A 12,368-nucleotide genomic window follows, 5' to 3' on the forward strand; every position below is an offset into this window, starting at 1 on the left:
AAAATTATTGTTCTGTTCATCTCGGCCATTATAGTGAGCATGAGAATTTGATCGTTATGGTTCCAGAACCTATGCAGCATTATGCCATAGTGGGGTGGAACTCCTGCTGTGCACAGGAATGAGAGAACAGAGAGACACACTCCTGGCAGAAGGAATAGAAAGGGGCTACTTAAGACCGCTGGGTGCCGAGAAGCCTGCCTCTCTATCATTTCTTGATTGGGTGCAACATGTCATTTTCTAGGAACAGGGCTGCTGGAGAAAGCTCTCTTGAGGCTTTTGGTACAAAGGCGTGCCAAGTGTGTGGCCAGTGTGGTTAGAACCTACTGTAGACTCAGCCCTGTTCTTTCCTAAGAGCTTAAAGTGGTTCAGGCCAGAACATCAAAGTTATCATCAAGGATGGGCCTGTCCCAGGAGGCACTGTGGTGCACAGTATAAAAACTTCTGACTTGTGCTCCAGCCTCGCCTTCTCCCTAAATCACTGGACATCTCTCTTTTCTTACTATTGAGTCAAGGCAAGGATGCCTGCCTGGATTCAATGCCGCATAGGTCTCCCTCCTGGCTCAGTACTGTTTCTAACATGCCTGCTCCCTCCGTAGACCCTCTCCCATGCTCCATACCCACCATGCTGACCTCTTCAGTATTCATGGGTAGGATAACCTCGCATGTTTATAAAAGGTGCTCCCATGGAAAGAATGCTCCCCATCAATGCCCTCCTCGCCAGTTGATCTGGCAGATTCCTCATCCCTCAAAACTCAGGTCAAGCAGTACATCTGCTGTGAAACCTTCCCTAGTCACTCCCTTGTTCTGCTGAAATATAAACACTGTATTCTACACCTCCTGACTCTACACTGCTTTCTCACCAGACTGAATTTACACAGTGCGTGTCAGGTGCATACAGATTCTCAACAAACACCTATTAACTGAGTGAGTACATTTATTATTGAAAGAATAAAGAAAGCACTCAATTGAAAATGAATCATAGAAATTTTAAACATAAAAATTAAAACACTATCAAGTAAAAATATATACAGATATACATTTTATGAGATGACCAAGTGGTATTTTACCTTTCTTCCTTCCTTCCTTCCTTCCTTCCTTCCTTCCTTCCTTCCTTCCTTCCTTTGTCTCTCTCTCTCTCTCTCTTTCTCTCTCTCTCTGTCTTCTTCTTCTTCTTCTTCTTCTTCTTCTTCTTCTTCTTCTTCTTCTTCTTCTTCTTCTTCTTCCTTCTCCTCCCCCTCCCCCTCCTTCCCTTCCCCCTCCCCCTCCCCCCTTCTTCTTCTTTTTGACAGTTTGAAGATTATTGAGTCTCTGTGTCTAGAAGATGTTGGGCCTCTTGGTGGTGAAGTGTGGCTGGTGCTGGCGCCATAACACGCGGTGGGGCGTTGATCTTGGAATCGTGGAACCGCTTGCCAGCTGCCTGGCGGCACTTGCCAGCTGCAATCCCTTCCACCTTCATGATCTGGATGGAGTGCGCACGGGCACAGTACGGGCACCCATGTCTCTGTAGCACTGAGTGAACGCGCAGGGGTGGTCAGGTCCCGGTACTCTCGGTACATGTTCTGGGTGCCACTGCAGAAGTCACAGCGCAGCCAGATGCTGAAGTTCTTCACAGGCAGGGGTGACTTCTCACACACCTGCCCGCAGTACACAATCTCCCCGGATGACTGCCTCATCTTCAGCTGCGACACAAAGGACCAGAAGGAGGACTTGGCCACCACATAGTTGGGTGCAAAGATTCGCATTCGTTACCATGTGGCAATGTGTAGCGACATGGCGGTGTGTGGCATTTGGGGACTGGCAAGCAGTGCCCCCACCAGCTTGTACTCCCGAAGCGCGCCCTACGTTCACTGCTACTCACAAAAGACTGCTTGCTCATTTCTTGAAACAATATTTCATAATGCAGCCTTTAATTCACAGCTGTGCCCCTGCTCCTGTCTGACTGCTGGTAGCAGATATTTTTATATATTACCTTCCATATGTGAGTCAAGGATTATAGCTGTTCAGTGCTAGTGAATTCATAAAGGGCATGCAAGGTCCTGGGTTAAATCTCCAAACACCAAAGTAAAAAAATTGTAAAAAAAAAAAAAAAAAAAAAAAAAAAAATAAGGACCACTGGAACATAGGTACGCTGGTGGTCATATGCCACCCAACACTCAGGAAGCTGAGACAGAGAGATCATATATTCAAAGCCACCCTGCTCTGTATAGGGAGATCCTTGTTTCAAAAAAAAAAAAAAACTGAAAAGAAAGAAAACAAAATAAATGCAAGTTGAAGAAATAGATGAGAGGAAAAAATTAAGGCTGGATTTTCCTTTCTATTTATCCTCCTGAGAACTCTTAAAGAATTTCCTATTCATTTACTAAATAATAATAATAATAATAATAATAATAATAATAATAAGTTAACTTTATTATTAGTGTGAGCTTATGTGTGCATGTATAGGAACCATAAAACAACTTTGTGAGTTGGTTCTTTCCTACCAACTTCACATGGTTTACAGGCATCAAAACCAAGTTGCCTGACTTGCACATAGCAGTTTACCCTTAAGCCATCTTGCTGGCCCCAAAAAGGATGGTGGTGGTGGTGGTGGCGGTGGTGGTGGTTGATATTGTTGTTTGAGGCAGGTTCTTACACTATAGTTCAAACTGGCCTGGAAGTTACTGTAGCCCAGATAGCCCCGAAGTTCACCGAGCAATCCTCCTACTTCCGACTCCAAAACAGTGTTCATTCATCTTAATTACAAAAGTTTAATTACATGTGCACTGTAACCAACTCAGACAGTACAAAGATACAGAAATACAAAGACAAATATTTCCTTTGTGAGTATATAAAGTGTATATAATTATCTAAAGTACAAATAATACTGTGCTATGGGATTGTGCTCTGTACACTGCTTTTTTATTTAGCTCATGAACATCTTTTCATAATACAATATTATAAATATCATACATGTATGTCTCTCCCCTTCTCTTTAATGGCCACACGGTATAACACTGAACAGTGTGCTATAACTTAGATACTCCCTAAGCCTGGGCTGATATTGCATATTCTTTCATAAACACAGAGTCCCCAAAAGAAAAGTTAAGCGACAGTTTGGGTCTTGAGATGACATGTTCATCACAGGAAGGATGTTATGGATTCCAGGAAGGACACAAACTAGAAAGCCTGTTGACAGCACATGTACCTCCAGGGACAAAGCTGGAAGGCATAATTGCCTGCTAGAGACAGCCATCACTCCTCCCACCAGGGCTCACATTTCATTGGCTGGGACACAGAGGGATCCTGGATCTCCAGAAGAAGTACCCAGGACCCTAAACTGAATGTAGGAAGCAGTTTGCTTTACGTGAACAAATTGGTTTTGCAGAAACAGGAAATTTCTCTCATACTTTAAGTCTGAAAATAGAAGAAATATGCAGTATGCAGAGGGATTTGGGGAATTTGGCTGGCGCTGGGAAGTTACTTTTATGTGCATTTTGAATCCGACAATTATGCACTTCCCAGAAAGCCTTTTAGTGAGAATCAGGAATGCTCACACAGTAATCGACCAGGGAAGAAAATCCTAATAAATATGACTACTCTCAAAGGTGTAGTGATCGGGTCCCTGTGCCTGTGAGAGAGGGGACAGTGGGTGTGGCTTGAACTCTTCAGGCTGCCTTTCTAGTTTCTGCCCGATGGCCCTGGTGGCTTGGTGACACTCAGAGCTGGCATGCACACCTACCTGCCTGTGTCTGGAAGGTGCTGTCTTCCTCCCTAACCCTCCAGGTTTCTACACTTCAACTGTTCCTTCCATGGTTTCATCCGCAGCATACTACAAGCTGTCCCCAAGTGCTCTGTGTGAGCTTCCTCTCTCTGTATTCTGTGACAACCTGTTTGTTTGTTTGTGGTGTCTGTCTTTAGAGCAGTTGTCATAATTACAATAATACATTGATTTGTGAGATTACTAATCGAAGTGATGATGCCCTTCACAAGGAAGCTTGTTTACTTCTTCATGGCTGAATACCGAAAGCCTTCTGAAGGTCCGACATGAAATAGATATCCATTAAACATTCACTAAGTGAATGTTTTTACAGGGCGATCTCCATCAAAATTGTAAATGCATTATGGTGTGGATCAACTGTCCAAATGAAACAACCTGTCCTATTGAGAAGTACACGTTTTACTAAGATGTCAGTGCAAGTATGTTAGCTAATGTAGTACCTCTATCAGCAGAGGCTTTGAATAAATCCGCAGTGTTGGTACATTTGTTAACGGAATACTATGCAGCCATAAAAAATAATAAGATACTGTAGTGGCGTAAAAACATGGAAGGAGAGATTAAAAGACAGAGCTTGAAGGAATTTTTAGGCCAGTGAAATGACTGTAGATTATAATAGCAAACTTAGGTCCTGCTTGATATGATGGCTCAGGCTGGTAATCCCAGCATTCAGGAGGCTGAGGCTTTGAAAATCAAGAATTCGAGGTCACCAATAGTGACTCCTGATGCAGACTGTGCATTTGAGGTGATAATGCTGTGTTAATGGAGGCTCATCAATTATCACAAATGTATCACTTTCGTTAGGGACATTGATAATGCAGGAGGCCATGACTATTGTAGTGCCTGCAGGAAGTTCACGAGGAAAAAAAGAGGTTTTAAGTACAGAAGAACTGAGAGTCTGGCACATGGCTAGGCAACTGGTTTACTAAAGAGTTATAGACTCAACCTTAGTTTTACTTTAAAAATTTTTATTTAGCACTTGGGAGGTAGAGGCAGGTAGGTCTCTGAGTCTTAGGCCAATTTGGTCTACAAAGTGAATTTCAGGACAGTCAAGACTACACAGAGAAACCCTGTCTCAACAAAGCAAAACAAAACAAAACAAAAGTATTAGAAATGAGAGGTGGTGAGTACCTCTGCGCGTGTGTGCAGGTCAGAAGACAGCTTTGCGGTGTTGGTTTTCTCTCTCCATTTTGACATGGGATCCTGGAATTGAACTCAGGTCCTCTGGCTTGATCAACGAGCACCTTACCCACTGAGCCATCTCAACTGTCCTTTTGTTTTGAAAAAGTGTCTCCCTAAGTTGCCCAGACTTTCTTTAAACTTGTAATCCTCCTGTTCCAGTCTTTCAAGCACCAGGAATTCCAGGCTTGCGCCACCTGGCCTGGTTTGAGGCTCTTGTACTTGTGGTTTAACTCAATGTGGTTTTTAAATTTGAAGTTTGTTTCTTCCTTTTCTTTCATTTTTAAGAGATTTATTTATTTCATGTATATGAGTATACTGTGGCTATCTTCAGACACACCAGAAGAGGGCATCGGATCCAATTACAGATGGTTGTGAGCCACCATGTAGTTTCCAGGAATTGAACTCAGGACCTCTGGAAAAGCAGTCAGTGCTCTTAACCATTGAGCCATCTCTCCAGTCCTTGAAGTCTGTTTCTAAAAAGCTTACAAGCCATATGTAGGATTCTAATTATTTATTTTAATTGACGTGCTTTCTGAATTTCTTATGGTGCATGTTACTTTTATAATTAAAAGGTACTAAAGGATTATTTATTTAATAATTTAATTCTCAGGGGTTAGTACAATCATCGAGCTTGCATGATACCCTGGGTTCAATCCTCAGGACCAAGGGAGAAAGTAAAAGGGTGCCAGACATGGTGGCTGTCTTAGTTACTTTTCAATTAATATAATAAAATATCCTGACAATAGGAACTCAAGGATGAAATGGTTTGTTTCGGTTCAGCTCACAGCTCAGCATGGTGGGGGAGTCACACCTCAGGAGTCTGCGGAAGCCTCTCATATTGTTCCATGCTGGGAAGCAGAGACTAACAAATGGACATGCTCATTTCACTTTCTCCCCTTTATAAAGTCTGGGATTCCAGCCCAGAAAAGAGCTGCCTGCCTTAGGAAGGCCTTCCCACCTCAGTTCTGATGATGGCCACACAGTGTGGCCAGAAGTCCCTCTCCCAGGTGATTCTCAGTCTCATCAAGGTGACAGTTGAGATGAACCATCACAGTGACACATGCCTATCATCCCAATACTTGAAAGGGCCACGGTAGGAGGATTGTGAGTTCAAGGGCAGCCTGAGATACACAAAAAGTACCAGTCTCAAATACCTTCCCTCCAAAAACAAAAAATAAACAAAAAAAAAAACCCCCAAAAAACAAAACCCAAAACAAAAAATAAATAAAAAACAAAACAAACAAACAGAACAAGAAATACTAAAGATCAAGAAAAAAGGAAAAAGCCTGGCATGGTACTACATGCCTTCAGCCCAGCACTTGAGAGGTAGAAGCAGGTAGGCAGTTCCCCGTAAGTTTAAGGCCAGCCTGCTTCTAGGATAGCCAGGGCTGTAGAGTGAAATCTTGTAGAAGAAGAAAAAGAAGAGGAGGCAGAGGTGGAAGAGGAAGAGGAGAAGGAGAAGGAGGAAGAGGAGGAGGAGAAAGAGAAGGAGGGGGAGAAGGAGGAGAAAGAGGAGGAGGAAGAGGAGAAGGAGGAGGAAGAGGAGAAGGAGGAGAAAGAGGAGGAAGAGAAGGAGGAGGAGGAGGAAGAGGAGAAGGAGAAAGAGGAGGAAGAGGAAGAGAAGGAGGAGGAAGAGGAGGAGAAAGTGAAGGAGGGGGAGAAGGAGGAGAAAGAGGAGGAAGAGGAGGAGGAGAAAGAGGAGGAAGAGGAGGAGGAGGAAGAGGAGGAGGAGGAGGAAGAGGAGAAGGAGGAGGAGGAAGAGGAGGAGGAGAAAGAGGAAGAGGAAGAGGAGGAGGAAGAGGAAAGTCAAGACACTATTTTTACAGTCCATTCCATGTGTTCAAATATATACATAGACATAGGCTAATATGCAACATGCTCATAGCTCGCTGGCCAACAATAACAGTGCACATGCCTTCCCCTGAACACCTGGAAGCTGACATTTTTACTCACACAGTCTTTGTGCTACCTTAAAATGCCCCTCAGAGGCATGAAGCATTTGTGATGGATGGTATTTGTGGTGCTTTGAAATATGGATCCAGATGTTAGTCACACAGCCACTACTTACTCTAATCGCTAAAGGACACCATAAAAGACCCTGCCATTAACTGTCTGTGTGAAACTTTTTATAGTTGTCTTTATTTATTTGAGAGGCAGCACACCATGGAGCACATTTGGAGGTCAGAGAAAAACGCAGAGTTGTTTCTTTCCTTCCATCATGTGTATCCTGGGGATCCGAGTCAGGTCATGAGGCTTGTCAGCAAGACCTTTCACTCACTGAGCCATTTTGCCATCTCAAATATAAACTTTTGTGTGTTTGTTTCTTGCTTTATTTTGGGGGGTTCTTGTTTTGCGGGTGGGGGGCAGTGCTGAGGCTTTTTATGTAGCCCTGGCTGTACTGAAACTTACTCTGTAGATCAAGTTGGCCTTGAATTTACAGAGTCACCCACCTCTGCCTCTCGAGTGCTGAAAACAAAGGTGTACACCACTATGCCCACCTCTTGTGAGATTTTTGAAAACAGTTTTTCTCCTAAGCTACAGAGACACATCTTCTTTTCTTTCCTTCCTAACTTTCTGTTTTGCTTTGTCTTGTTCCTGAAATCAGACTCTCTATGTAGCCCAGGCTGGCCCAGAAGACAGACAGAAATTCACATGCCTCTGCTCTCAAGTACTGGGATTAAAGCACAGAGACACATTTCTTTAGCTCGTGGTAACACCACGTTAGAGGGCACACTCTGGTTCTTCCCATTTGTGCCCTTGCTTGCTTATTCTTCTCCCCAATCCCTAAGATATGTACATATAAAAATGTGTAAGTCCTTTGGGTGTAAGCACTCCAAAACATACACCGTGCAGTTTAATGAGTAGATATGATTGTAGCCTCTGTAGCTGGTATACCATAGATCTCAGGTCTCTCTTCCTTATATGACACATCCTTTTAAGGTTGTTTATGTGACTCAAAGTCTATGTCATGACTGACTGCTATATGAAACTGCTATGTGTGTGTGTTCAGACACTTTATTTTCTATTTCTCTGGTGAACACCAAGTTGTTTCCATATCCACCTCTCTGATGAATATGCTTGCTTATGTGCCATGTATGAGATTGCTGGCTCATTGGGTATATGTATGTTTACATTCATGAAATATAGTCAGATGGTATCCAAAATGGCTTTGCAAGCTTATACTGCCACTAGCGGTTCCTTTCTCCTCACATCCCTGCCAAATTTGGTAGGTACCATCTCCTATGTCTTACTTCTGCTGACCTTATCTCTCATGGGAGACTGTCTCAGAAGTGATGCTGAGGAGTGATACCTAAAGCTGGGCTCTGGCTTCTACACACACATGCAAACACACGCTTACACATCCTCACACACGCATACACAAAACAGTGTTCAGGATCTACAGCATGTATTAACCAATACACTCTGTATTGATTGAAGCTTGCTCAGCATGCATGAGGTCTTAGGTTTGCTCCCTAGTACCTCAGGGACAATTTTCTACTACTCACCTGATGACAAGATCTGAATTCATTTTTCAAATAAATCCACTTTGTTCCTCAGTCAAAGCAAACCTAATTCCTAGATATAAACTGCTTTCTAAAGATATTTTCATTCATTCATTCATTTATTTCCACTCTGCCTTTTCTCTTTATTATCCACCAATAAAAGTGGACAAACTTCTATTGGATCCAAAACCATACAAGGCCTTGTGGAGTCAATCTTCTAGGGCTAATTTAGGAACATGGGCAGAGGAAGGCACGATTTCAGGGGCTTTGGAATCTGTCTCATGGACCTAAGAGGTTAGCTTCTGCCACCATTGCTCACAGGCTCAAAACAATACTAAGAAGGAATAAAAGAAGGGAGGGGAAGGGGGAGGGAGGGGGAGGGTAGACAGACAAAACTATCTAGCAGGTTGCTATCCACATTATTCCCAATCTGCATAGCCTTTAGAGCCCCAGAACTTTACACACTAGTGCTCTTTGACTGTATAAGACTAAAGTGCGTTCAGGACTCTGCAAGTTCTAGACTAGAAAAAGAACTGCTCCTGGTGCTGTTTAGAGATTCCATTTGCAATAATGGGAGGAACTGCAATATTGGAGGAGGCTGGGGTGACGGGGCAAAGCAAGCTGTGCCCGTATGAACTGTTTGGCTTGTAATGACTAAAATCTCTGCCTTGGTGACATGAGTCTTCAGAGACCTAAAAGGATCTAGTTCCCCAATAACTTGATACCACCTTTGGTCAAGGCACCAGCCACAGCAGCAGCTGCACTAAGCCACGGGCTCCCGTGTGTTATTTTTATCTCAGAAGCTCACAGCAACTCACTTTCTCACCAGTATGTTGAGGGAAGGACTGGGAGGCCTAAATTCTATTGTGTACCCCACATTCTCAGTGAAGATGTATTTTTATCAAACAGCTAAGCAAGACTCCTGAACCCTCAAAACAATGTTCTTTACTAAAAACCGGCCTTGAGAACTCAGCCTTGACCAGGTGGCCTCACAAGAATTCCTCCTCCCCTCCATCTGAGAATTCATGACCTACCTCACTACATGAAGCAAGATGGCTGTCCTGCTCCTGAAGGCCAGGTACTCCATAGCCATTGTAAGGAGTCCGGAAGCAGAAGGGAACGAAATGAACCCTTAATTTCTAACAGTAAAGCATTTCTCTCAATAGCCTGGCCCCTCAGTGCCACGCTCAGAACAACTTCTTAAACTCCGAGAGTGGCATACACAGCTTTGAGCTAAACAGATCTCTTCTCCAACTTTCTTTCTACTCATGGTCCCCTCATAGCGCCCTTTCCAGCTAGCGGTATGGGCACCTTTCTAGCCATTGTCACATTTTACCAGCCGCCAGCAGAGGGCGGCAGCGTGACGCAGATGAAGCCAGCGTTGGGAGATGCTGTGAAAAGCGGGGGGCCCAGGAGCAGGCAGAAAGTTCCAAACTTCAGGTGTTCTTGACTCAAGTATCCAGCTAGGCCAGGCACTCTGGTCTTCTCCTTGAAGCTACCCTTACCCTTCTCAGAGAAGAAAACAAGGCCAGACTAATTGTATTGCATTATTAGTAGATATTAAAATGGCAAGAATATAAGACTTAGTAACTTCGAATGAAATACAGCGAACTATGTGAAGGTTATTTTTTCTCATAGATCAATGTTCCAAAGCCTAAAGAACATACCTGCCATGAAAATATACCCTGGAACTAAGCGACTCAGGCTAGCGAGTCACATTTACAGTCTAGTACAAGTTAAAGATGCCTTAAAGAAAAGTAGACAACTATTTTCACTCTAAGGGCCAGTGATACAAAAAAAGTGTGTGCTGCTTGGAAAATAAACTTGGAAGATTACAGACAAAAAATATATATGAATGTAATTTATATAAATTATATATTACATATTGCATAATTTGTAATCTATAGTATTGTAAGATAAAGTACACAGTATACATTATTTATACATACTAATATTCAAGGCCCTGGATACATTTGTTAAGTACCAAAACAAGTTTACTAAAATTAGGTGAGCAAAGGTGACTCAGGGGGGTCATCTTTCCACCAAACTGATGACCCGAGATCAATCCCCAGAGACCCACACAGTAGAGAGAACTGATTCCTGCAAATTGTCCTGTATCCTCTACACATATACCTACCTACACAGCCTTCTTGCACTACATACATACATACATATACACATATACCTACATAGCCTCCCTGCACTACATACATACATACATACATACTTATACACATATACCTACATAACCTCCCTGTACTACATACATATATACATACATACATACATACATACATAATACATACATATATACATATACCTACACATATACCTACACAGCCATCCTGCACTACATACATACATACATACATACATACATAATACATACATATATACATACACCTACACATATACCTACAAATATACCTACACATCCTCCTTCCACATACATACAAAAATTATGGTGTATTTTAATTGTTGTGGTGTATTTTAATTGTTATTACTTAGCAAATTAAAGTAACATAAACACACATTATACCTACATAGTTGCTTACATACTTGGATGTCTCTGCACATATGTTGTTTTATAACATAATGGGCGACTTATAAACTGTACGGAAATAATATTAATTTGTAAGACAATATAGTGCTGATAATGGGACCGAGTTTAGGATATGCATCTTCTGCAGATCCCTCTGAGTACAGCTTAGTGGAGCTCTGTGATCCAGGCTTGACCTCACACACATATGGTTGGATTACCCCCCAATTTAAAAGGATGATCGTCAAATGGCCCAGTGAATTTCTCATTCTTCACTCCCACATCTTATGGCTGAGGCCACTATGATGGTATATCAACTGTAGAATGAGGAAGAGGAAAGAAGAGGATTTGAAAGTTAGCTGTCATCATAAGGAAATAACTGTTTGCTTTGTCTGGTTGCTTGCTTCGGTTGCTTTGCTTCTTAAGACTCTTCCTATACTGTACAGGTTGGCCTCACACTCCTAGACCCCGATGACTCTCTCACCCCAGTCTCCAGAGTATCTGGGAAGACAGGCATCCATTATGACAGACTTGGGAAATGATCTTAGCTGCTTAAAGGAGCAGACCGAGGGCTGGAGACATAGCTCTGCAATTACTAGTACTGTTCTTCTAGAGGAGACATAGCTCTGCAATTACTAGTACTGTTCTTCTAGAGGACCCTACCAGGTCCCAGCAGCTCCCAACCTCCTGTAACTGCATCTCCAGAGGCTCCTGCATTGACATATTGACATGCTCATCTCTCCCAATACACACACGCGCGCGCGCGCACACACACACACACACACACACACACACACACACACACACGCAAGCACACACTTTACAGTATCAATAAAAACAGGTGGAGGTGCTTCTTGTCTTCACCAGCAGCACTTGGGAGGCAGAGGCAGGTGGATCTCTGAGTTCAAGACCAGCCTGGTCTACAGAGTGAGTTCTAGGAGAGCCGAAGGTACACAGAAAAACCCTGTCTTGAAAAGCCCCAAAATAACTAACTAGCAAATAATAACAGTAACCATAAAATACTTTTCTTTAAGCATCAGGACAGAGACGGGGAGGACATTCTCCCCTGGGGTGGCTCTCTGCACAAGCCTTCACCACAGAGGTATCCCCTCTTAGGCTCCAGAGCTTTCCCCCGTGTTTGCATTGTTTTTGTTAAATCAGGACGTCTTCCTGGAACTCCTCCAGGGAGACACTGGCCATAAGCCTGCACTCCACCCACCCTACATCAGTTCTGGGCCAAAACAACAGGAAGTTATCTTCCCAGGAGCCCAAGGTCTTGCTCTCAGGGTGAGCATCAGCCTGCGGTCCTGCCTCCCTCTAAGAGCAGTAACTTCTTAGAGTAGAAAACAACAGTAGAAAGAGAGGGTTTTTTTTTTTTTTTTTTCTTGGT

General features: G+C 43.0%; 1 pseudogene across 1 annotated transcript; it reads right to left on the reverse strand.

The window, feature by feature from the left end:
* Positions 1-1,314: 1,314 nt before the first annotated feature.
* On the reverse strand, positions 1,315-11,701 carry LOC308428324 (large ribosomal subunit protein eL20-like; annotated as a pseudogene). Its single transcript has 2 exons — positions 11,642-11,701; positions 1,315-1,838 (listed from the first exon to the last, which is right to left on the reverse strand). The product of its transcript is annotated as a large ribosomal subunit protein eL20-like (transcript).
* Positions 11,702-12,368: the final 667 nt, after the last annotated feature.

This window comes from Micromys minutus (genome assembly GCF_963924665.1).
Source record: "Micromys minutus genome assembly, chromosome: 12".
In the NCBI taxonomy this organism is placed as follows: domain Eukaryota; kingdom Metazoa; phylum Chordata; class Mammalia; order Rodentia; family Muridae; genus Micromys; species Micromys minutus.